This window comes from Scardinius erythrophthalmus, assembly GCF_964197995.2.
Source record: "Scardinius erythrophthalmus genome assembly, chromosome: 8".
Lineage (NCBI taxonomy): Eukaryota > Metazoa > Chordata > Actinopteri > Cypriniformes > Leuciscidae > Scardinius > Scardinius erythrophthalmus.
The window spans coordinates 7,979,492-8,003,403 of NC_138228.1; the positions used below are offsets into that span (position 1 = coordinate 7,979,492).

At 37.9% G+C, this 23,912-nt stretch overlaps 1 protein-coding gene across 45 annotated transcripts in view; it reads right to left on the reverse strand.

Moving 5' to 3' along the window:
• The window catches only part of mef2aa (myocyte enhancer factor 2aa), a 90,919-nt gene extending 70,635 nt beyond the window's left edge, over window positions 1–20,284 (reverse strand). For 14 of the 45 annotated variants that reach the window (XM_081372785.1, XM_081372783.1, XM_081372773.1 and 11 more), the window contains exons 1-2: window positions 19,999–20,282; window positions 12,720–12,862 (exon numbers count right to left, since the gene is read on the reverse strand). The gene's annotated coding sequence lies outside the window, so the exon portion shown is untranslated. The other 31 variants (XM_081372792.1, XM_081372767.1, XM_081372763.1 and 28 more) reach the window with 12 other exon arrangements.
• Window positions 20,285–23,912: the final 3,628 nt, after the last annotated feature.

Sequence of the window (23,912 nt, forward strand, 5' to 3'; positions counted from 1 at the left end):
ATAAATAAATAAAACAATTAATTAATAAAAAAATTTACTGCAACCCAATGATGGATGGATGGATGGATGGCAAATAAAACATTGATCAACTTTTATATAAACTGCGTGTTTCTAACATGATTTTTCCACCCTACTGATATCACAAAATACAAAATAATACACTATATTGCATCTAAAATTACACTTGAAACTGTGCTATCATCACGAATATAATGTCTATTGCTTCAAATCATAAAAGCAATAAAGATATGCCACATTCACAGTGAGAGAATGCCGAGCGCACACTAGACGTGCCCACAATCAATCAAGGATTTAAGCAAGGTCGAGAGCTGGGAGAGAGGCGAACTACACAAGGTGACTTTGACTGAGAAGATGCCTTAGGGGCCGTGCTGAAAAAGCCATGGAGAAAACTTCAATGTGGCTCTAGTTCCCACCACTGTCCCCTCCATCAATTACATCATTTTCTTTCAGCTTTTGCTAAATGTTTTTTTTTTTTTATGACAAAGACATCTGAAAAAGTAAAAAGTTATGAGCAGAAAAGATAAAAAAGAAATAGTGCAACTAGCCTCACTTAAAACTACCCTTTGATTGCACAGTCGTTAGGTGTGACGTGCTACTGTGAAGTTCACTCTTCAGCACATGGTAAATGTCATGACGGATTGTTGTGCTCTGTCTGCGTGTGTGTGTGAATATGACAGGCAATAAGAAAAGGACAAAAGAGGGGAAAAAACTTGTAATGAAACAAGAGAAGTATCACTATTCTCTTCACCACCGCCTACCACCTCTCCCCCCCCACCCCCTACCCTCTGGTCGTGTGCGGTAGCAGCGTTGTAACATAATTACTGCTGGGACACTCATATTCCCAGTGATCCATTTGCGTCAGTCAGGTTTCCAAGCCGAGCCGATGAATGGATTCTCAGTTTCTCAAGGATAAAGCGATGACCCTCTCTGAACAGTTAGATCTATTTCATGTGGGAAGACCACTGTGCTGGGTGGGTGAACGTTTGCGACTAATTGTGACAGGAATCAGGGATTTTGGAGTCTATAATAAAAGTGAGGGAACGCCAAGCCAATCCAGATGTCTTTTATCAACTAAACAACTAAATCCTTGAACCAGATGGGTTAGGGTTAGATGGTCAACATTTATCTATATCGGTCAACTTCTAGCAAAAAAAAAATTATATGATGGTTTATTTAACATGATACAATAAACACAACACAAAATGACACTCGCTCGACATTTAGCTTCCATTATGTGACATTTTAGAATTAACCAGATCATTTTTTCACCCAAATGACCTTTGTAACATCAGCAGACAATACAATTTCAAAGTTGAAAGTTCTTACATTTTGATAGAAAATTATAAAAAACAAGTATGTTTTTACAATATTATTTTAAGATTAAAAGGTGACTGCAAACTCACAATCAGTTCTGGAAAGCCAAACATTTTCTGATGCATAAAATTGAACGTCACCCTTATTTTTTCCCCCATAATTGAATATCATTTTTCACTCAGAAAAGTGTCACATCAGGAGTAAAATGAGTTGCGAATACAGTTTCATGTTGTCTTTAGGTATGTAACTTAAAGCACAGTTTACCACCATAATATCAGGGTCTTTGACTGATGTGTGATCGTCTTTGACATCATATCTACACCAGCTCACTCAACATCTCCATCAAAAGTGAAATCAAAAAGAAAAAACTGTGAGCTTGTCTGAAAAATTATTTCATCACCGAAATTCATTATGACAGAATGTCAATGCGCAGAGAGAATGTCTTGACACAAAAGTCAGCAAAGGATTTTTTCCCCACTTGGATGAGTTCCTCAAGAGTAGTTATTATTAAACTTTAGACTTTTTTTTTTTCTTTTTTTTTTTTTTTTAAATGGCAATAGGTTGTGAAATTGCAACAATTCACAAGATGAACTTTGGCACAAAAACGTTCATATTTCACAGATCTTTCATGCTTTTTTGAAAGCTTTTTTTCACAGATTTTTACAAACATTTATTCTTACTTTCCTCTCTTTCTCTCACCCACTCTCACATACACTAACAGCGTTAAAATACACACACGCGCACACAGTCCGTGTGATCTCTAGATGAGATGTTTGCATGAAAGCATTCTTCCGGACTGTATGATGGCATGTGTTCCTGGCTCTCTTTGCATGACTGTCCATCAGCAGAAAGAGAGTCCTCACCAGATATAACTAATCCCCCACTGATGTACATAGAAGTGTCTGCCTACCCTCAGAACTACCCCCCGTTTTGCCCACAGCCACCCTGCAAGCTGTGTTAACTGGCATGGCGGTCTTTTGATGTTGCGCAGATCTCAGCTCAGAAATGATAAACAGATTTTCCTCCTCAGGGAACAGTGGCTCATGAGTATTAAAGATGCCGTGCATTAATGCATAACATGAGCACACAACTCACAGTAACATCCTCTAGACAGCTAAATCATTGAAAATTCACAATACTGTGACTGTGTTTCAAACCTTGTGAGCTGCCTACCTAGACGATATTTTTGGGCATCACAGCCACATTCAAACCTTCAATTGTTACTTCACACATCAGACATCCTCTCTAATGTGGATCTGCAAAACTATTTAAAAGTTGGGAGACTGCCAAGTACCTGTAGTCCAAAGAAAATCATATAATTATGCTGGTCCACATTCAGATGCGTTTCTTAGGAGGCATTAACATAAGATAAATTCTTGAATTCAAAAACAGCTGAATGGGGCACAAAGGAATGAAACAGAATGTAGAAGTCTCTATTTAACTTGACAAACTGCAGCGCTGTTTTACTTTGTCAATACAATCATACTAAAAATACATTTGAGTGTGTTGAAAGTTAGGCTATGTTAATAACGTTAATCTCGGTGGCTGGTATGAGACACTTGTTGCACATTGCAGATTGATATTAGAATTTCATATCAATAAAAGCTGACGACTTAAATGGCATGCAATTAATTAAAAAATGTACTGTATGTACTGAAATGCTGTATTATTGTTTCTACAAATAAAGCTCATTCTGATTATGCTATGTTAGCCACAAAATAGTGTTGTCTCTGAGGCACGGTACAAATATATTATAGATTCAAACAACATGACTAACTGTGTTGAGCTATATAACAATGATTCGTTTTCTGTCAATAAAGACATCCAAACAGTTGCTCATCTGTCTAATAAATCATAATACATTAAAGCGTCTTTGGTGCTTCCATGGTTTTTAACGGAAGTATTACTTGGAATGCGAGGGTAATGTAGATAAGACATCAATAGACAACACAATGACACAAGCCGTAACACTGGTTCAAATGGCTGATTTATCTGGATTTAAACATTGTTGGAAACATTTCGGATAATGTCAACAAGTCTATATTTATAATATTTTAATCCAAAAATCTTACATATTGTTCCTGTAAACGGGATGAATTAAAATACAAAACCAAGAGGTTTTTACCCTGCAAATTGGCAAACGACAAAGACACGGCATGCTGTCAGCATGCCAATTAAAGCGCCAGTACTAAAAATCTAAAAATATATAAAAACTGTATAAAAAAATCTAGACCTCTGTAATTGACTAACTATCTACGATGACTAAGGTAATCTCTGCACCCAAATACAACAAAAAATCCTATCTTTAGCACTCCAGCTGTCAGAGCAGACACTAAATGCCTTTCTCTGCCTGACCTGTGAGATACTTCAGCTTTTTACAGGAAAACTTTAGCTTTCGGCTTACACTAAATATTTGATACTATGCTCTTTCCCTATGACATTTCAATCCTCTTCAGTCCCATTGTTCTACAATACTCCATTATGTAAAAGGTTTATGCAATCCAGGCAGCATGGATGCCAATGACTCATAAACTGGGAAAGGTTGTGAACTGATGAAATTTATATTTATATATATACACACAATAATCTCTCACATTCCATGAAAGAAAGAAGGCAGCACCAAAAAAAAACTACATGTCATTTGTTTGAAATCTAAAGCAAAAAGCTGTTCGGGATAAAAATGCTTCCCCTTGTGTGATTTTTCAAAATGACATGATGGCAACCCGACCGATAAGCTGCATCTCTCTCTGGGGCCCTTGAAGAAAAATGCAATTGAAGAGTACCCTACAATTTTGAGAGCCTGTCACCAAAAAAAAAAAAAAAAAAACATATTTGGCAAGTCAAACTATTCTCTTAATTCCATTATGGGCTGAAACTGTAGAATCAACTTCATGTTACTTAGCTGGACTGTTGGAGCCTGTTGTTAGGTTTTGCAGAAGGTTCAAACCACTAACTCTTTGTTTTGCAGTACAAGACTGCCTGATGAGAAACGGTTAGAGAAAATAGAGGAGATGAAAAGAGAGAAAAGAATGTTGCTGTAGTATACATGCTCCAGAGAGGCTGCCGTGATGATTTTTACTTCCTCCATTCAGCACAAAAAAAAAAAAATTTAAATATAGATATGTTTTTACAGAAACGTCTGCTTGCAGCTGCACTAGTGTTTATGCAATGTACTGTACAATGGAGGCACTTCTTTAGAAAACGCTGCTCTTTAACTAATGGACTCTAAATGCAGTCTCTCTTAACTCTACACAATGAACTAATGTTTGAAGTGCACAGATATGCATTGTCTGTTTATGTTTGCTTTTTGGTTAGCGGGACTTCTCATCTGTGTAGCATAACAAATAATGATTTCTTGTAGTAAGGCAAAATTTGCTTTATTCTAATGAGTTCTCCAATATGCAAAGAAACAAAGTGCAAATATTGGGTCAGTGAGATGATACTGTTATTCCTGAGAGTGGCTGATAATAAACTAATTCATCATTGAATCTGACAGGATTTACATACTGCTACTCCATATTCTACAGTGAGTGAGAGAAGGGGCCAGAGATGTGGCATATCGGTTGATGGGAAATGCAGGTTCGAATCTGACCTGCGACGTGCCCCGTTTCCATCACCAATGTCAATAAAACTAGCCTAAACACAAAGAGAGGGTTCTAAAAATAAAATACAGAGACAAAGGGGTCTAGTGCGACATTGTGCTAGTGAGAGTGAAGCCCTGCTGTTTGCCTTCCCAGGAATCTTTTCAGCACAACTGTTCTCTGATAGCCTGTGGCCTGACTGGGTGGTTAGTGACGGCCTAGCTCTCTTCCCACGTGTGCTCTGAAGCAGGCTAGCAGCTAAGCCACTGACAGACAGATGATTGGCGAAGAGGGGGAGGGGGGGTGGCCGAGTGAGAGATAAGACCCCGGGTGTCAGAGATGCTGGCCAAGTATGGCCACAGAGCAGCTGAGATACCAGGCCCCGAGTACTATTTCACCTGGATCAGCAGAGAGAGAGAAAGCTGGTAACAAGCAGAACTTTATGCACTTACGGGTGTAGTACAACCAAAGAGTTTGAGAACACAGTGACATGACATAGTACACTTGGCGAATCAATCAATGTATAGTGTGACCTCAATTTCGAGCCTCTCTGACTTAAATACTCCACTAAAATGAACATTAGAGCCAGAAAAATTTACATTCAACCAATTTCAACATTAGCCAGAGACCGTATTTCTAGACTGACCCATATCCCTACATTCGTAAAACACTTTACCGAGACAAAGTGACACGTACATCTTATTGTCCTGTGTACTTCGCTGAGTTTTAACTGCTCAGACTTTTACTAAGGGAGTGGCGTCATGTTTTCCCTCACTGTAAAGTGCCAGCACCAGAGGGAGGGTGATGTCATGCCTGTAAAACTGATACCTCCCTGTCCTGGCTTCCACTTCTTTCTCCTTACATGGCAGAGGTCAACTACTTCATATCAGCTCCCAAACGAATGAGCCTTTCAGCCCGAATCCATCTCGCCATGTTTTCTCTGCTTTACTGCGTTATCGTGGTATCGTCATGGCAAGCCCATTGATAAATAGACAGACGCTGTTGACCTGTGAACGTTAATCTAATCAATGTGCAAAATCAATGAAAGGGGAAACCTAATAAAACATGCACAAGCTACAAAGATTTGCTATGGTTAACTATTCACAATATTCGGTTACGCTTCAGAATGGGGTACAAGACTATGGAGAGAAAATCTCAACTACAGTAAAGCACCTGAAGCTCTCAGATACTGCTCAAGTCAAGTCATGACATACTGGTTTTAAATAATTAGGATCTGCAATGAAAAGTGTTCAACGTAATGGTCCTTATGGAGAGAAAGCAGGCTGATGTTTATCTGAAGCTTGAGATTGTTTCCATCCGGCAACAGAATAAAAATCAAGATGGAAGAGGACCCTGCTATAGTCGAATTCTTCAGCTGAACACCAGTAAAATAAAAGAACCATTGAAATAGCGTTGTGTTGAATATGGATCTAAAAGCATGGGCAATTTCCCTCTCAGCACAGTTAAGACAAAGAGCTCCATTTACATCCAGGATGGAGCTTTTTACATGGACATCCTGCTATCAGTGTGCTACCGACAGTGGAAAGATGGAAAATATTCCAGGTGGCCTTGACAAATCACTGGAGTCATATATTACTGGAATTACGTCTTTGCAAATTCAGGGGATTAGGGTAATTTAAAACTCCCTCACAGATAGATGAGACAGTGTGCCAAAAGCATATCGGCAGGGTTCACAGACAGATCGGACATGTGTTTAGGGTTAGGGAGGAATCACGCCGGGCAAAAAACAGCAATTTAGCATTTTATAATCTGAACAGATCTGCCTGTCATTACAATTATATAAATGCCTAATCACCAGCATGGGTTCCTCAATGTTTTTCTTTCTTCTCACAGTAGCTCGTGGTCAGAATATGTCAGTGCTAAACTTAAGTAAAAGAGTAAACTAAAGTGAAAAACCAAAGAAGGAAGGTCAATAACCAATAACAATTTACAGTATGGCCCTCTGATTGTCATGTATCATCTTTTACAACCTTTTGCAGCCACAAACTCGCCACATCTCTCCAACAACTGGGGAAAACACGGATGAGGGCCCCTTTTCTTCCTGTTTGTAGAGCACAGCTGCATTATTTCCAACTGTGCCACAGGTTCTGACTTGACTTGAACCGCAACAATGAACATTCATGATACGCTGTTACAGTGTGACAAATTAAAACAACATTCTTTTGGGATGATCTTTTTCCATCAGTAATTAATCATAGTTTTATTTCCTTCACAAGTAAATGAATTACTCTAACTAGAATGATCTTTTTAATTCTGTTAAGTTCAAGAGAGTTTAAAGAGAGTCTTGTCTTGTTAAAAAAAGACACACCCAGGACAAGTAGATGGTTTTGCTATTATGATTTACATGCCAAACATGCTTTCAGCTCACAGTGACATAGGGCTGGGCAATTTATCGAACTTTCACAATTTATTCACAATGCTTTTCCTGGCACTATAAAATTAAACAACATTGTAAACATTGTGATGATTTTAATGAACCTTTTTTTAGCCTCTGATGTCCAGTGCATTCGATTCGATTCGAAATTAATGTGAAATAGTCTCTGTGACTTATTTTTTAGTTTTACCAAAAATGTATGTTGATAATTATTGTTGTTTATGATTATGTATTGTTATATTGTTGCAAAAATAATTTACGATTTTTCTTTTGTTTTTCACAATTATTGAACATTTTGGTAAATATGCCTTGTTTATATTGATCTAAATTCTATTTGTAACTATTTATAACTAAATGTACTGAATTTGACTTTGCATTAGACATTTCAAATCTAATTTGCGACAGACAGACAGACAGACAGACAGACAGATAAACAGATACTTAAGAAGCGCTTGTCTTTGAGCTGAAAGCATTACAGACACTCATTGCATATAACACTCATAAATGACAGATGATGTGTCATTATTCAAAAACAGTTCCTTAAAACTACAGAGATGATAGAAAGCAATAATGTGGCACGAAAACAACATCACATTCAAAAACCATCTACTATGATATAAAGAAAAACAACAAGCCAGAAGGGATGTTGGCTCAAAACGATACAAGCGCGGCATTATGGTTCCACTGAGACATGTTTCTCTCTTAAGGTGCGTCCACAATAACATCCAATGCTGATATTATAAGCACAGGGAGCAACACACGGCTGCAGTCTGAAGCACATATCAGCGCCCACAGAGCAGAGTTAATGAGAGAACACAGGTGCAGACTGCGTCACTCCTCCGAGCCATCAGCAGTGCCTGTGCCTACCACACGTTCACACGAGCCCACCTCAGAAGCCACACTTGCTTACGCGCACCCTCGGTGACATCACGTGACGCATGGAGGGCTGAGAGAGAGGACTTTCACAAGCTTTAAAACGCTTTTCTTTCCCATATGCTCAGTCTCACTTTCAGAAAGTAATTTTGCTAGAGGACATTTTACCTTAACGAAATGAGTATTAATCATGCAGAAGTGTGCAAAGTATTTCCAATGAATAATTATAATTGTGAAATTGAAAATTATCTATTCAGAGACAACTGAGACAAGTGTGGAACTTTAACTTTCTGGCCCATGCAGCAAAGAAAAAAAAAATTGAAAATCCACTTAACATAATTGAAAAATGATGCATACACATAATACTTTTGGGGCAACTTGTTTAACAAAGAATATTAAAATCATAAAAGAGAATTAACAACGCATAAACAATTTATTTACACCATTCAAAAGTTTGAGGTTTATGAATGTCTTTTATGCTCAACAAGCCTGCATTCATTTGATCAAAATACAGCAAAAGAGTAATATTGTGAAATATTATTCAGAAACCATCCCAAACTTTTGAACAGTAGTGTACAAGAAATAAATCAAATACAACTGATATTTCTACAAAAATAAAAATAATTATATAATAATAACCTATTGTTTATTTTTTATAAAATATTTTGAATTGTTAAACCAAGGAAAAGAGTATGGCCAAAGCCTCAAACATTTGGTTTCTCTAAAAATCCCAGGATGTGATTTTTATACACCTCACATTTAAAATATAGGTTCTCTGCGATATTCATAAAAAAATGTCCCCAACAGAGGACAAAAATGATTTGCTGGGTCCCAGGAGGATAAAGAGGCACTCTGATGACAAGTGCAACAACAGATAAAAGACATAATCCTGATCACAGTGGCACTTCAAGATAAACCGGCACTCATAGGAGTTCATAATGAAGCTTGTGTCAAGGCTAATCGCTGACCCACAAAATGAGATAATCTACGGTAAGTTACCCTCCATGGACTACACGGATTAGTGTTCAGCACTTGAAGGGTTTTGTTTTGTTTTGGTTTGGTGTTGAGTAACATGGGACTTCTGCCTATGCTGCCCTTTAAACCCTGAGAGGGCGGCGTGGTGGCAGGGTGAGGAGGCAGAGAGGAAGAGGATCAGTAGGGAAAGAGGATTAGCAGCTTTGGGCTGCTCTGGCTTCAGTCTCACACCCGTGATGCCGAGGACCCAGCCACGGCCTAGAGCGAAGGGGACACCTGAAACCAGGTGCTCTTCGGGAAGGGCGAAGGAGACTGGAAAGAGGTTGACGATCCTTAAGCCGCTCTGCACTGTTCAGCAGCACATGTGCTGAGTGGACCGTATGGCGTGGCTTAACACCAGAGGTCACAGCCAAGGGCAGGCCAGTCGAAAGGTCAATGTTAGCTGTTTCTTTAGAAAACGCAGGCGTAGCCTTCCGGTCGTGCAGCACTAAAGAAGTAGATCACTCATTTGCTTTCAAAAATGCTGTTACATGAACATGTGTGGTCAGACAACACTGGGTTTCCTGGGTAAAGTTGTGTCTTTATGCAGGGAATGTCCAAATTGTAAATTACAATTTCAACCTAACAATACAATGTTCCCTGGAAACTTTGACCACTTTTTCAAATGCTTACGGTATTAAAAATGGTATTGATATTGCTTAAATAGAAATTTGATACAGTGTGGCTATGGCACTCTGAGACTACAGAGTCTCCATTAAACTTCAGATGGACAGGCATTAAAGTTTAATACCCTTTAATGAATGTTAGAAGTTAAATGGAGATTATTGACAAATTGAATGAAGTTCTTGTACATTTACAACAGATTTAAAACTGCAAAGATGGAAGAATAACATTTGTGTTCACAAACATTTTGGTTGGGTAACACTGACGACGTATCACACCATTCTTGCCTAAATTCTGTTCTTGATGACCCAGACAGACCCGAAGGCTTTTCTAGGGAGTGATAAATAGAGAAACAGGAATACATTCAGCTGACGTGTGTCTAGCCAGATAATTCTCAGTTGTAAGTCCCTCTCACATGCTCTTATTTAATTATAATTTTGTGCATGCTTTTTTGCCCCAGCCATTCTGCAACACTGGCTATACACTTCAAATACGATTTAACCAATATTAACTCTGAAATCTTATCCACATGTCAGAAAGTGAGCTGTATTTTCATGTGGTGGTGAGGAGGCCTGTGCCAACTTGGATGCTAATCCTCAAGCCAATGGTTTGGAAATCATCATCACTACATATTAAGAAGCTGGCTAATAAAGCTAAAACTGAGGAGCCTAAGAACCTGATAGATGGTTTTATTTGGCAAGTGAAATGGAAACCTATTTACGGCTTGCAACAGACGCAGTTGTGTGTGCATGCAAGTTAAATGAGGAGCTAATATTTTGATACACGTCTTAAACGATGATTTTCTGTTTGCCTAACATGTTCCCCATATCCTCTGGTAACTTATTTAGAATCAAAAGTGTGGCAATGTGGAGTGGTGGTGGGGACAGGAGGCAGCCAGAGGTTTCTGGTTTTGGAGCTGCTACTTATGGGGTGACCCCGCTGGGACATCGTACATTCCACTGGGTTAGAGAGCCGATCCAAAAACCACAGATAATAGAGAGGGAAGTCAGCGCAGACTAAAATCAACTGAATATATGCATGTGGATGCATATTCATAACTCTGCCCTTTATGGTGATAAAAGCAGCCCATTTATACGCCTTTTATTGAACAAAAAAAAAATCTTCCGAGATGTTCCCAGAGGAGGGAAAAAGGTCTGCATTGCCCACACAAGCAAACTATGGCTCAAACATTATCTGCTGGGCTCAAGATTCTGCATCCTGCCTCCAGGTCTCACGGGAGAATGCTGGAATCTCCAGCTCAATGATAGGGTTCCAATAAACAATGAATCACGCTGCTCTGAGCAAGCGTGAAAGAGAGCCGTTGCACAAAAAGAAAACCGAGCGTGATTTAATGGACATGGTGCAGAAGTATGGCACATTCCATAGGCCTGATCTGAAAAATATTTAGAACAGGACTGCTAAAGAGTCTTCACACTCTGGGAAAAAGAATGGGCCTGCGACAGGAGCGTTCGAACAAGTAATGAGCAAGACGCGTAAAATGCAATGACGTCCCCTGAAACCGGCCTGTTTCCAGTAAGTATTGCACAAATGTGTCATTAAATATGTCATTGAGTGGATTTGCTGTTACTTGTTTTGGTTTATATTGCGAATGGATGACAGCAAAGATTAAACATTTCACTTAAGATCCTTAAAGGTATAGCGGAGGATTTTCTTTTTCCGGATGGGTAGTGTAAACTATTGGTCCACCTAAGTGTCAATCATTCTGGTGATATGTAACGTAAGGCCGTCGTACGTGCTCGTCCCTTAGTTTTCGCTTTCTGCGCATGCGCACTTTCAGGTGTTTATGTGTGGTGGTGAGCTAGAGTTACGGTTTAAGCCATTCATTGAAGCTCGCCGTTTCACCGGGTCCTTTGAAAATGTCTGAGGGTCGCAAGAGAAAAAGTTTGTACGAACTGTATGAGAAGAAGAGAAAGGCCTCAGAAGAGAGAAACAAGATCAGAGTGTTTTTGGGAGATTGTTTCACACGATGGCGTGCGCTGAAAACACAGGTTGGGCTTCCCACTAATGCCTCAGTCGCGAAGTTTCTACTCGACAGGTAAAGTTTGGCATGCTATTTGGTGAAAAAGTGCAAATCTTCTTTTGGAAAGTAATCTTGTATGAGTAATGCCGACAGCAACTTGTAAACAGAGCGTGCACGAGGAGAACCTCGCACACGTTTAATAGGCGTTCCCTCTCGGGAGCATGTAGTGTGTTGCGCATGTGCATTTTTTCAAAAAGTGGAGAGGGCGGTTCTTATCTAAAATTCGGAAAGATCCTCCGCTATACCTTTAAGCTCAGTTAACAATATAGTTTAAAAAGCAGTATTTTTATTTTACAAAACATACATAGTTGACAGAATTCCACAATCTTGGTCTCTAAATAATAAATTGCATCACATTTTCAGCAGCAATTAATGAATGAATAAATCTCTCTTCTCATTTTTTTCAAATGTACAGACTAACAAAATTACATACCAGTGCCCTTGTTCTGAAAAGTTCCAGCCTCCGCTTGTTAAATAACATTTGTGGCTAACTTTGAGACTGAACAATGCATCCTTTGCCAGCTGCAGCTGACTCAAATAAGACACATAAGAACAGGGTGTTTCACTTTAAATTCAGCTAACGTGAAATTAACCTTCAAATTAAACACTATAACTTCTCCAATGCCAATGGTCCTATTTGAAACAAGACCAACAACTTGTTTTCAACAGAGTTTCACCATATAAATCCTATTGTGCATGTAGAGTATATGGCAGGCACTCAACATTAGATGTCAACTGACCATATGGCACAGTATCATGTTTACTTCATTAGATTTAATACATAAAAAGTGAGGCTCTGTGTAATTAAAACAGATGCAGCATTGTTTGACAGGAAGAGAAGAAGAGCTGGGCTTACCCTAACAAACGAAGCAGCACAATCCTCAGTCCTGGACCCAAAATATCCAGCTCAAGACTTATTTACGTTCTTTCTTCTTTTGCTTTCAATGCTTCTCTCTACTTGGAGCTTCCTGGTGGTTTCTCCTCCTGGGGTAAAATGCCCTGTTCGAGGGGGAAGGGGAGAGAGGAAAAGTGTTTCGCTCAGTGATTCAGAAGCATGGTGTAAACGCCAGCCTTCTCTTTCTGACAACCAGCGTTAATTGCAGATCAGACTCGCCCACACACTCCAGACTCTCTCTATTCACTCTCTCCTGGAAGGAGCTGAGAGCAGGCTGTGAGATTGGAGTGCTATGAACAGCACAGTGGGAGATGCTCTAACCCCCACCCTGGGCAACACCAATCACCACCTCTGGAGCTCGACTTCACCACGGCTGACTTTATTTCACAAGAACAGGACAGGCATGGACTGACGCCCATGGGACGATGCATACTGACAGAAGAGGTACAAGTGCACCATATAGCACACGCTATAAATCTGATGCATTAATCCAGATGAAGTGCAAACTATACAGTCTACAGCAAGCCTATGGGAGAAATATTAAGAAGTGGCCCTGAGAAAACTTCTACAGCCCAAGTGCGCTCTGATCTCAAGCTGTAAGACACAAGAAATCACACGTCAGAATGTATTTAACCGTGGTCCAGTGCTGTTGAGTCTAACCTGGAAATCATTTTAGATACTGATTGCATGGACTTTATTCAACTACATTAGCATTGACCGGGGTCAAAAAGAGGAGTGATTTAAAGTCAATTAATATACAAAAGAAAACAACCCCCCAAAAAAATATCAGAAATAGAAGCTTCATATAAAAAAATACCCCTGGTGTATCAGTATCTAGTCATAAAAAACAAACAAAACATCATAAAACAAAAGACGCTTTATTACTAGAGCACAGCAGGACACCAATTTCAAGTGTGATGTTGTGCTTTATCGGATTTGTAGAGGGGCATGTCGGGTGAACAGCATTCAGAATATTAAAAGAATTCCTTCGCTGACTAATTCATTGTCAAGTGTGTAAACAGAAAGCTATTGAATTTCAGTGTGATGTTTTCAGAGCTGAATTTGCACCCATGTTTAGTTTGGGCTTATTAAACTATAATGAAGTCGCACAGAAGGCCAGATGGAAAAAGTGCGATGGTATATTATACACTTGACTGGGATATTAAATCTTTACTATGCACCTCAGATGAAAAAGAGGGCAGCAAAACACATTTATTCAAACCATATTTTAACATGGTTTGCAACAAAACTTTTTCAATGCGTGTTATCCGTACTGTTAATGGGCTAATCAAACAATAACATAGAACCAATTCTAACACCAAGGCTGAATAAATCTCTGTCCATCACAAATACATACTTCATATATACTTATAGTATTATGTCAAGCTTCTGTGTGACTTTATATTAGGTGTTTTAACTAAAATGTACTTACTTATTGTGTTCATTTTGTGTTGCAAAAACACATTTTTCATTAAATGAATTACAGATATGCATGCAGTATGTCTGTGTACAATATAAAATCACAATAAATATACACAAAAATGTATACAATACATACATATCAAATTATTAATTTAAATGTTAGTACATAGTAGTTAAAGTGAGTCCAAAGATTGATTTTGTTTTTATTAAATAACACTACTTCATGTTCAAATAATCAAATCAAATAATCAAATAAATGTGCTCCAGCCCAAATCCAAAACATGCACTCATGCACAAGAAAGACACATGTTTGTTTGTTTTTTTTTTTGTTTTGTTTTTTTGCCTTTGTTCAATTTGGGACAAACACTATTTCCTATAAGGCTATACCATCTCTCTGAGCAGCTTGAAATATTGAACTAATCAATAAATCTATAGTGTGTTGGGCATTGACCACAGAGGCTTTAAGCCTCTTAAAAGCCAAACAATCAGAGGGGCAGACAAACATTCTTCCTGAGGTCATTTTCATGATGATGTACCGTAATCTGATTGCCTGCCTCGTGTGGCTCGTAATTACTATGCTTGTCAGACACAAGCATTGAGCAACCCTAGGAACACAGCCTCATTTAGCCTTTGGCATTTGGACTACAGGTCAAGACAACGTGGCTTACTTTTGTATTAGTTTGGTCAATTTTATATCTTTATCAATGTGAAATATTTATAATTGATGCACCTATAACATTTGTGAAGGTCAAAATGACATGTCATCTCGTAATGTTGCGTTCAAGACACTTTACTGATAACTAAATGGCAGGCTACGGGGCATGTGTAATCTTACAAGCACAAGTATACACTCTCTGCCGGTGGATGATTTGGCTGTTCCCTCACTGTGCATGTCAAAGTCAGCAGCTCTTGCAGAAAAGACACAAAACAGGCCATTTTTTTTTATAACTAATAAAAGGGTATGACCCAATTGTCGATTAGTGGCAATACAAGCTCAAAATTAAAGAAATAGAAATTATATTTAATTGAATTAACTTTCCATCAGTATGGCCTTGCAGATGAGTCACAATCATGTACCACACAATAGCTAGACCTCTCACTAGTTTGTAACAAGACACTGTGACCTCATGAATAACATTAAATCACAAGTTAAATTAATATGCTATAATAAAATAATTGATGGCATCAATTTACACTTGTCTCAGTTTATTCACTAACATACAGTATGTACAGAGAGACTCCAATACACCCTGCGACGCTTCACCAATACGACACTTCGTGCTGTTCCTATAGTTTCAACTATCCAAAGCTCTGCAAGAGACCAGCACCATCTAGATTTCAGACAGAAAAGTATTTGCAACGACTTCCAAAGTTATGCATAACGAAAGATCAATAACTTTCTATAATATTCATAAAGTTGCCGGGCGTGCTTTAGAGTGCAATACTCTAAAGAGAGAGGTTATGTCCTACATTTAACCCTGTTGACTGCGTGTTAGAATGTCTTAAAATCTAAAACAATTTAATTATCACAAATTATATTGTCTAAAGTACGGAAAATTAGTAGGCTACATGTATTTGTCTGTGCTAGTTTGGGTGCTTTAAAAAACTTCTCCTTTCAAAAAGCCTGCTAGAATGGAATAGATTGGCTATTTGAATTTAACCACAGTTAGGAGACAAACACAAAGTCAAGAAACATTATGTCGCACGAGTTCTGAAGTTGAACTTGCCCTGTTTTGAAGTTCTGAATCTCTGCAGGTGACCCTCTTCAACCAGAGATATTCAAAAACGAAAGCTTAACGGTTCTCAAACTACAATATCCACACAAACTCTACTCTTACAGTAAAAAAAAAAACCTTACTGTCCGCTGGCTTTCCTGACTAATATCTTTCATTTTTAATCGCCCCTCCAGAAATATTTAACACCGCCCGGAAAATGATGCGAGACTAGCGCAACTATGCCAAGTGTCAAAGTGGACTGAACCCAAAACCACGCACGAGCTCTTCACAGAGAATTACGAGCACGAAAAATATTGTTGTCCTTCAATCAGGTGCTCGCAACTCGGCATCAAATTCTTCCAGGCGTGTTGCCGACCCTCAGACACACACATGACAAACATGTTTAGCTTCCCAAACGAATTGTAACGCGTTTAATTTGTGCTCATCCATTCTCACTCCACGACTCCCTCCTCTTTCTCTCTCGCTCTCTGACTGCTGTCTAAACATTGTTGCTATTTTTGCGACTCACCTTTTTTTCTTCGCGGTCCCCCTCGCTGTATATAGATACTGTGTATCAGTGACTCCCGTGGATACACTGTGACATAAATGTATTTTCAGTCACATTGACACACGGCTTCTATTTTCGGGAGCTGGGCTGACAAACTCAGAAGAAGCAGCAGTCGCTCTTGTCACAACACAAGCTCCTCCCCCAATATGACGAACACTAGACGGAGGCAACCTCCTACGGCAAGCCGTTTTAACATACATTCCTTTTAAAACTAAATAGGTTCAATCGCTGTATTACTGTAACTTATGTTTTATTACAAGTAAGAGATGAAATAGTGAGGTTCCTATGCTTTATAGCCCCAATAGTGCTTATTAATTCTCTCTACTTAATTATTAACAATCTCAAGTTAGAACCGATCCCAGCTCTTGTAGGCCTACTTAATTAGATACTACCTATTTTTGAGACATTAGTAGGCCTATACATCCCACTTGTTACGAGTCCATTTCTTCCCTCATGTTTTACAATAGTATTTTACTTAGGCTATGTTTTATGTAATGACTAGTTAAACAGACTACTTTATAGCTTGATTAAAAGTCTTATAAATCACTATTATCAGAAATCCAGGCTATTAGTGTCTAATCCATAATACTAATGTTTATTTTACTGGCACTAAGAAAACTGGAATACTAGTAGGCCTATTGGAATAGTCCTAACTAAAATATAAGTAGTAGTTCCTAAAGAAGTTACAAGTAAAACTGGAAAAGGTACCACCAACAACTTGAATACAAAGGCTAGCAAAGACTAGGCTATAGTATAGAAAGAAGGTTCACTTATAGACCTTGTGTAGTAGCCCCGCCCCTTTTCCTCATTGTGCTCTGTCTTCCTGTTTGTATTTACACCACATGAAGGTAAAATCTTACGTATTGTGAATGAACCGCTCATTTTAAAATCTTCCTTGTATAATTGACATATGTTATGACATCCGCTTCAAACATTAGGTTACAATGCTGCTCATGATAACTTTTGTTAACTCTACAGTAAGTAGGCTAAATCCACTTCTCCAGCTAATTACTCTTCAGCAGCCATGCCAAAAAATATACCGCAAAAACAGAAATTCAAACAATATTAGCGATGGCTGCGAGCTTGTTTCTCTGGCATAAGGTCTATTAGCTTACTTATGAATGGGAGAAATTGCAATTGGCGGAATACATCCCGTCTTCTAAGTAAAAGAGCCACTAGTAAAAGTAGTCACTATTCGATTATTTCGTAGTAATTAAATATACAAGTAGCCTACAATAGATTATTGTTATTCTAAAGGAATAATTGCTACAAGGGCTTGCCATAAAACGCCGCCTCCTCATCCTCCACCTCCTACTCTACTCGTGTCTCATCTCTAGTTTAAAAACAAATATGAAAAACTCAAGAACTCCGACTTAAGCAAAATGAAAACATCACGAAAAAAGTCATACATTGTGTTTTTGTCAAAAGGAAACGCGATAAACAAGTGAGCGCGCCAGTTAAGGAGAGAAGGAGACTGCTCCCGCCACACCATGACATCACCGTGTTTAACAGTTTGAGAAAGCGAGGAAACAACCCGAATAGTATGTTCATGTCATCGAATCGAGGAAGTGATAGTTAAAGCACTGTATAAATAAATAAAAAATAAAAAAAAAAGTTAAAAAGTCAAAAAAGACGTCGTTATTGGACCACAGAAACCATTACTGTATGCTTTCTAAAAGCCCATTATGTGCAGAGCAATGTAATATTTATTATGGTCGTCACTGGCACTACCTTAGATACGATTGACGTAAGTTCTATAAAACAACAGTAACAATAGGGTCAGTACATTTGAAGTGACACGCTTCTCATCCAATCCGATCCCTCAGCGGATTGTCACTGACCAATCAGATAAAAGAGGCTGGCTGCGTTTTACGTTGCATGTGTCAGAGTCACGTGTAGTTGTAAGATCTGTGGAAGAGGTGTGGTGCTGAACATGACTTGTTTTTGCTGGGACTTAAAGGCAATTTGTTTTACCATCGTTTTGCCACATGTAAAATGGGACAGGCAGGGTATCAAATGAATTACAACATGTTAAAACAATGAAACAACAAAAAAAGATCAATAGATAAAAATGTACCAGAATAGGTTTGGGCCCTTCATACATTATTTACATTTATAAAATGCATTTATAAAAACACTAATACAGTGTTGAGACTTTTATAACTTTCTAATCCACAGCACAGTTTGACTTTGAGCTTCGAATTGAACCTGACAAAAATAATGGATGTTAATAATAAGCAATCATCATGGATTCAGATAGCAATCAAAACTGGCAGCTAAGTCATTATATATTTTATTATATAAATATCTATTTACTTTTTTGCAGCTACTTTGTGTAAACAGATGTTTGCAGCATAAATATAAATTTTTAAGATAAAAAAAAGTATTTTCCTCGCTGAACAGATCAACCTTGTATGCTTGTTTTTTTTTTTGTGTGTGTGTGTGTTTTTTAAAACATTGGTTATTGTCACTATTACCATAAGTTAACTTAAGGTATGTCAATATTAATTCATATCAAATTAATTAAATTGTGCAATTTGACTTTTTCCTTAATGTCATCATGAATTACATGCACAATGACAAAAAATCACAACCAGCATGACAAGTTCAACAGTCTCAAGTCAGACAAACACAGATGTCAGTGTAAAAGTACTTCATTATATCAATTTCGTAAGACAAATACTTATTCCAAAGCCAGTGCCATCTGAAATAACTAAGCTGCAATAGAAGATATAGCAACAGAATCCACAGCAAACTTGCACGGTTGTAAGTAATCCCTTGAAAATGGCTATGGATATTGATGAAATCCCTGATTATGTGGCCTCTGTGACTTCACATTTTTTCACATTCTATTTGAAGCCCTTTAAAGCTGGAGCTGTGCATACAAAAAGTCCCATCAGGGCAAGGCGCATACTCCGGATCCCCTGTGCAAACACCCATTGGCACCAGAACCCAAACCACAATGAACACCAGCCACCTGTGATCCCGAGATTAGCGAGAAAGAAACACATTTTGTTCTTCTTACATCTAATTTAGTGAACATTTTGTATAATAATTTGTATAATAACCAGTAAGTAGTGAAACGATTATTATGAAATGCAAAATCAATTTTTGAGTTTAAAGCAATTTAAAAAATCTGAGTTAAAAAAAAAAATCAGTGTGGTGCAGGCAAAGCAAAGACATCGACAAAATTGAACCAAAAATCCTCCTAGAAAACCTGTTTCCTCTGTTTACAATTTCAACTCTCTAAAACAGACTGAACATGTTATTCAAATAAAATGAAAGTGGTGCAATCCTGCAATGATAAAGTTTGTTGAGCTATTTTGATGACGTTGAGTGTAATAATTATTATGAATAAAATTCATAAGACTGAGTAAAAATAACCGAATATATTGCAACAAGTTTAAATATATAGCAGCATGATTTCTCTGTTTGCACTATCTATTACTTACCGGTCACAAGCAGTCAGGTCATGTGTTAATATTTTGTATACAATACCTCTGCCCCTTTGCCCCTCCCCCTCTGTGTGTCTCACCTGTTTTTTTTTTTAGATGATCGATTACCTTCACAGAACCTGCTGCCAAGGCCTTCCTCAGGTATCTTTCTCAGGTGTGCCACTCTTACTTTCTTAATTTCCCTTTTATTATTTAATTTTCTCTGTCTCTCTTTCTCTCTCTCTTTTCTCTTTCTCTCTTGTGCTTTCTATCTCTCTTGCTTTCCTCAAAGCCAGACCAGCTGGCTTTGGACGGCTTTCTTCTTGCCCCTGTGAGGCCTGACTTCACACTCTTGTCCCTGGGTCTTTCTGCCGGAAAGGAGCTGGGCGACAGAAGTTTGAAGGGTAGGATCCCAGATGGACGCTGACATGCTGGGCATGCGTGTATGTGACAGGGCTTGGCTCAGGGGAGTGGTGGACCAGCCGCAGCTGTCACTCACCAATACTGAGGGTGTTAGATGTGTTTTGTGTTCTTATTATTCTTAATAAAAGCGATGAGAGAACAACAATGCCTGACTGTTCACAAGAGATGGAAGATGGTTCGCTTTTTCATAATAAAGCCTTGCCAGTGCCACCACCAATATTTCCAAGTATCATTTTAATTGCCAATAGAAGTCTAAATACCAAATAGCAAAATTTCAAATGGCCATGAGTTCAACTAAATAAGCCAGCTGAAGCACTTCATATGTGCCTGCTGGGCTGCCAGCTGAAGTTAAAGTTTTGTATTGATAGGTCATAAAGACCCAAAGAATTGCACTGGGGTTTATAAAACACTCAAATAGAAGACAGCTGACATTTTCAGCATTGTACCAGACCACAAATAGCTCCAGACTGCTTAGATACTATGCCACCAATTAAATAAAGGATATTATAATATCGCTCATATAACAGACTATTAGAGCACAATGGCTAGAGTTAGAGTTCTGAACTTTCTTAGAGTCTTTTTGAACAACACTCTTTGAACTCAAACACACTGAAGGTTTGTTTCGACGCCAGATTCTTGATTAACACATCATTACAGTTAGAACTAGCCAGAAGACAAGCCAAACCGCTTCAAATATCTCCATATTGTCCACAGTTCCCAACTCAAAGGTAGAGTCTGGTATAATCTGACCTTCCAAAAATAAAAGTAAGTTAACCGTGTATTAGAGTAAACGATGATCTCGATACAGTAGGTCAGGTAATGGTCAGGTAATGGTTTTTTTTTTTTTTAAATCTAAAAATATATATATTTTTTTGAGCATCCACTGACTTGGCGAAAATATCTTTACCACAGCAGACAGAGCCTAAAGGTAGGACGACAAAATAGAGAGAGGAACTGGAATAGCGCAAAAGTATGGTACAGATTGAGTCTGTGCATTGGATAACTTTGCAGAGGCTCTAAAAATACTCTGTGTCTCACAGTCTGGCTCTGTTCTCTCATTACCGCACGTAATTAACACTGAGCATGCCCTGCCAGTACAGAGCAGCGCACACAACTGTCACATGCTCATGCTTCTATGAAACATATCTAATCAAAACCTCAGAAGTTTTACTTTTTCAAAAGAACTATTATTTTTTTCTTCTAATGTAACTAAAACTTTAGCTTGTAATTATGCAGCTGACATTCTCACAACTTTTTATTTTCCGTGTTTTCCCCTACACCTGATAAAATCAGTAGGTTATTGTATCCTTCACATTGTCTCGGTTTCAGGACTTACAGACAGCTGCTTCCAGAGACAATAAAAGCTCTTTAATTTGCCCACCATTTATTGAAGTTACTGTTACAGCACCATTTATAAGACAGAGCCATTTTGTAAGAGCCGTAGCGAGTTCATTAAAAATTGAGCAAGGTCAGAAATGAAACCGTTCCTCCCATTTTTCATTCAGTCCTTAATATCAAGAATCATTTAATTAATCTCGGAAAATGGCCTCAAATTAATTCACTTTGACACGTAGCTGTCGGGTAATGTGACTAGAGATCTACTTGATAAACAAGATTGAAACTCAAATCAACAGAACTTATCTCTTGTTCAACTACAGTAAGGTTCCAGAGATTTTTATCCCCACAATGATCTATAAAGCTCTGAAGCAAATAGCAGAAATTAGCTTAATAATGCAAAACTGTTCACTTAGTGTAGTTAAATGTAATAAAACAAAATTATAAAACCTAATTCTGCATAAACATGCTTTCAGGTGTTCAAACTGCTTGTTATTTTTAGATCCAATCTAATCTCAAATATACAATACATAATAAATCATTCATGTTTGCCTTGATGCAGCCTTCATGATAATGCTTTGGTCGGATGGCCTCTGCTTGTTTTCAAGTGCCCTCTATCTAATCCAGTCTTATCAACCAAAATATTGAACAACCTGATTTAAAAAGAAAAACAAAAAGGGTAATAGGACCAATCAATATTCTTGTGCACTTTACAGGTCCTTAAGTTAGGATGGTAAGGTATAGACACCAAAAAGCATTTGATCAATACGGCCAAACACAGAACTAAAACGCAGAAGCTTTTATCACTTCACAAAGACCTTGTACTAAAATCATTAACACACGACCAGAAGAGATGTTCATTGAACACCTGACACAATACTGTACATCCCTTACCGCTCAAACTCACTGCAAAAGTGTTATAGCACTAAGAATAGATACTGCCATACGGGTGAGTTAAACCAAATTATTTACAAGGTGAAATTACAATTAAATGACCACACCCTGCTGAGGTAACCAATAGAAGTCTTTGTGTTAAATGTAAAGAAATTACAAGAACCATAATGTTGTAAAATAATAACATTATTATTATCATTAAGCTACATTTTCGGCATCATCACTCCATCCTTCAGTTTCACATGAGCCTAATGATAATGCATTACTTTATTTGTTACTTGAAAAATCTAATCTGATTTTGTTACCAATGTAATTTGCAATGCGTTACCCCAAACACTGTATGTGTGTGTGTACTGTATGTATCGGTCAAAAGTTTGGAAACGTTACTATTTTAATGTTTTTGAAAGAAGTCTCTTATGCTCATCAAGCCTGCATTTATGTGATAAAAAATACAGAAAAAACAGTAATATTGTGAAATATTATTACAATTTTAAATAATACTTTTCTATTTTAATATACTTTAAAATAAAATTTATTTCTGTGATGCAAAGCTGAATTTTCAGCATCATTACTCCAGTCTTCAGTGTCACATGATCCTTCAGGAATCATTCTAATATGCTGATTGCTAACATGCAGGCTTGATGAGCATACATGACTTCTTTCAAAGACATTAAAAATAGTAATGTTTCCAAACTTTAGACCGGTACTCTATGTATATGTACAGTATATAGAATATAGTATATACTGTATAACACATAGCACACAAAAATACAGTTACAATGTTTCTCCCAAACTAAACTCTGAGCGCAAACAAAACCAAAGTTTCTGATTCTTGTCTGAAAGTCGTGTAGAATGCAGGGGGGTCAGATCCCCAGGGGAAACTCCCATGTGATTTTCACTTGCTCTTATAACCTGACTGTAATCACTGTGGCTTTGTCTGCGGATGGAAAGATCTGTGGAATCGCTTGTCTAGTCTCCAAATGTTAAACCCAGAAGTAATACATCAAATAATCATGCACAAAAAAAGTATAGAGGTATTGTAACACTTTTCCAAAGACAATACGTCAGCAGATATAACATTTTGGAGTTGCAAAAACTGTATCATATTTGTGATGATCATTCTTCTGAATCATGACACTATCCAGTGTCTTTAATTTAAAAAAAATATAATAATTCAAATCTAAAACCAATACTTTCCTGACCGTTTTTTCTAATCCTTGATGCTGAACGTGCAGAATATGAATTATGATAAGCTCATAAAGCAAGTTTACATTTGTTTCTTTCCTTGTTGAGGGATTAGAGAGGTAAGCTTTTGTTTCATTAACCTCCTACATTCAAAACAGCCAGTTGCAATCAGGCAATT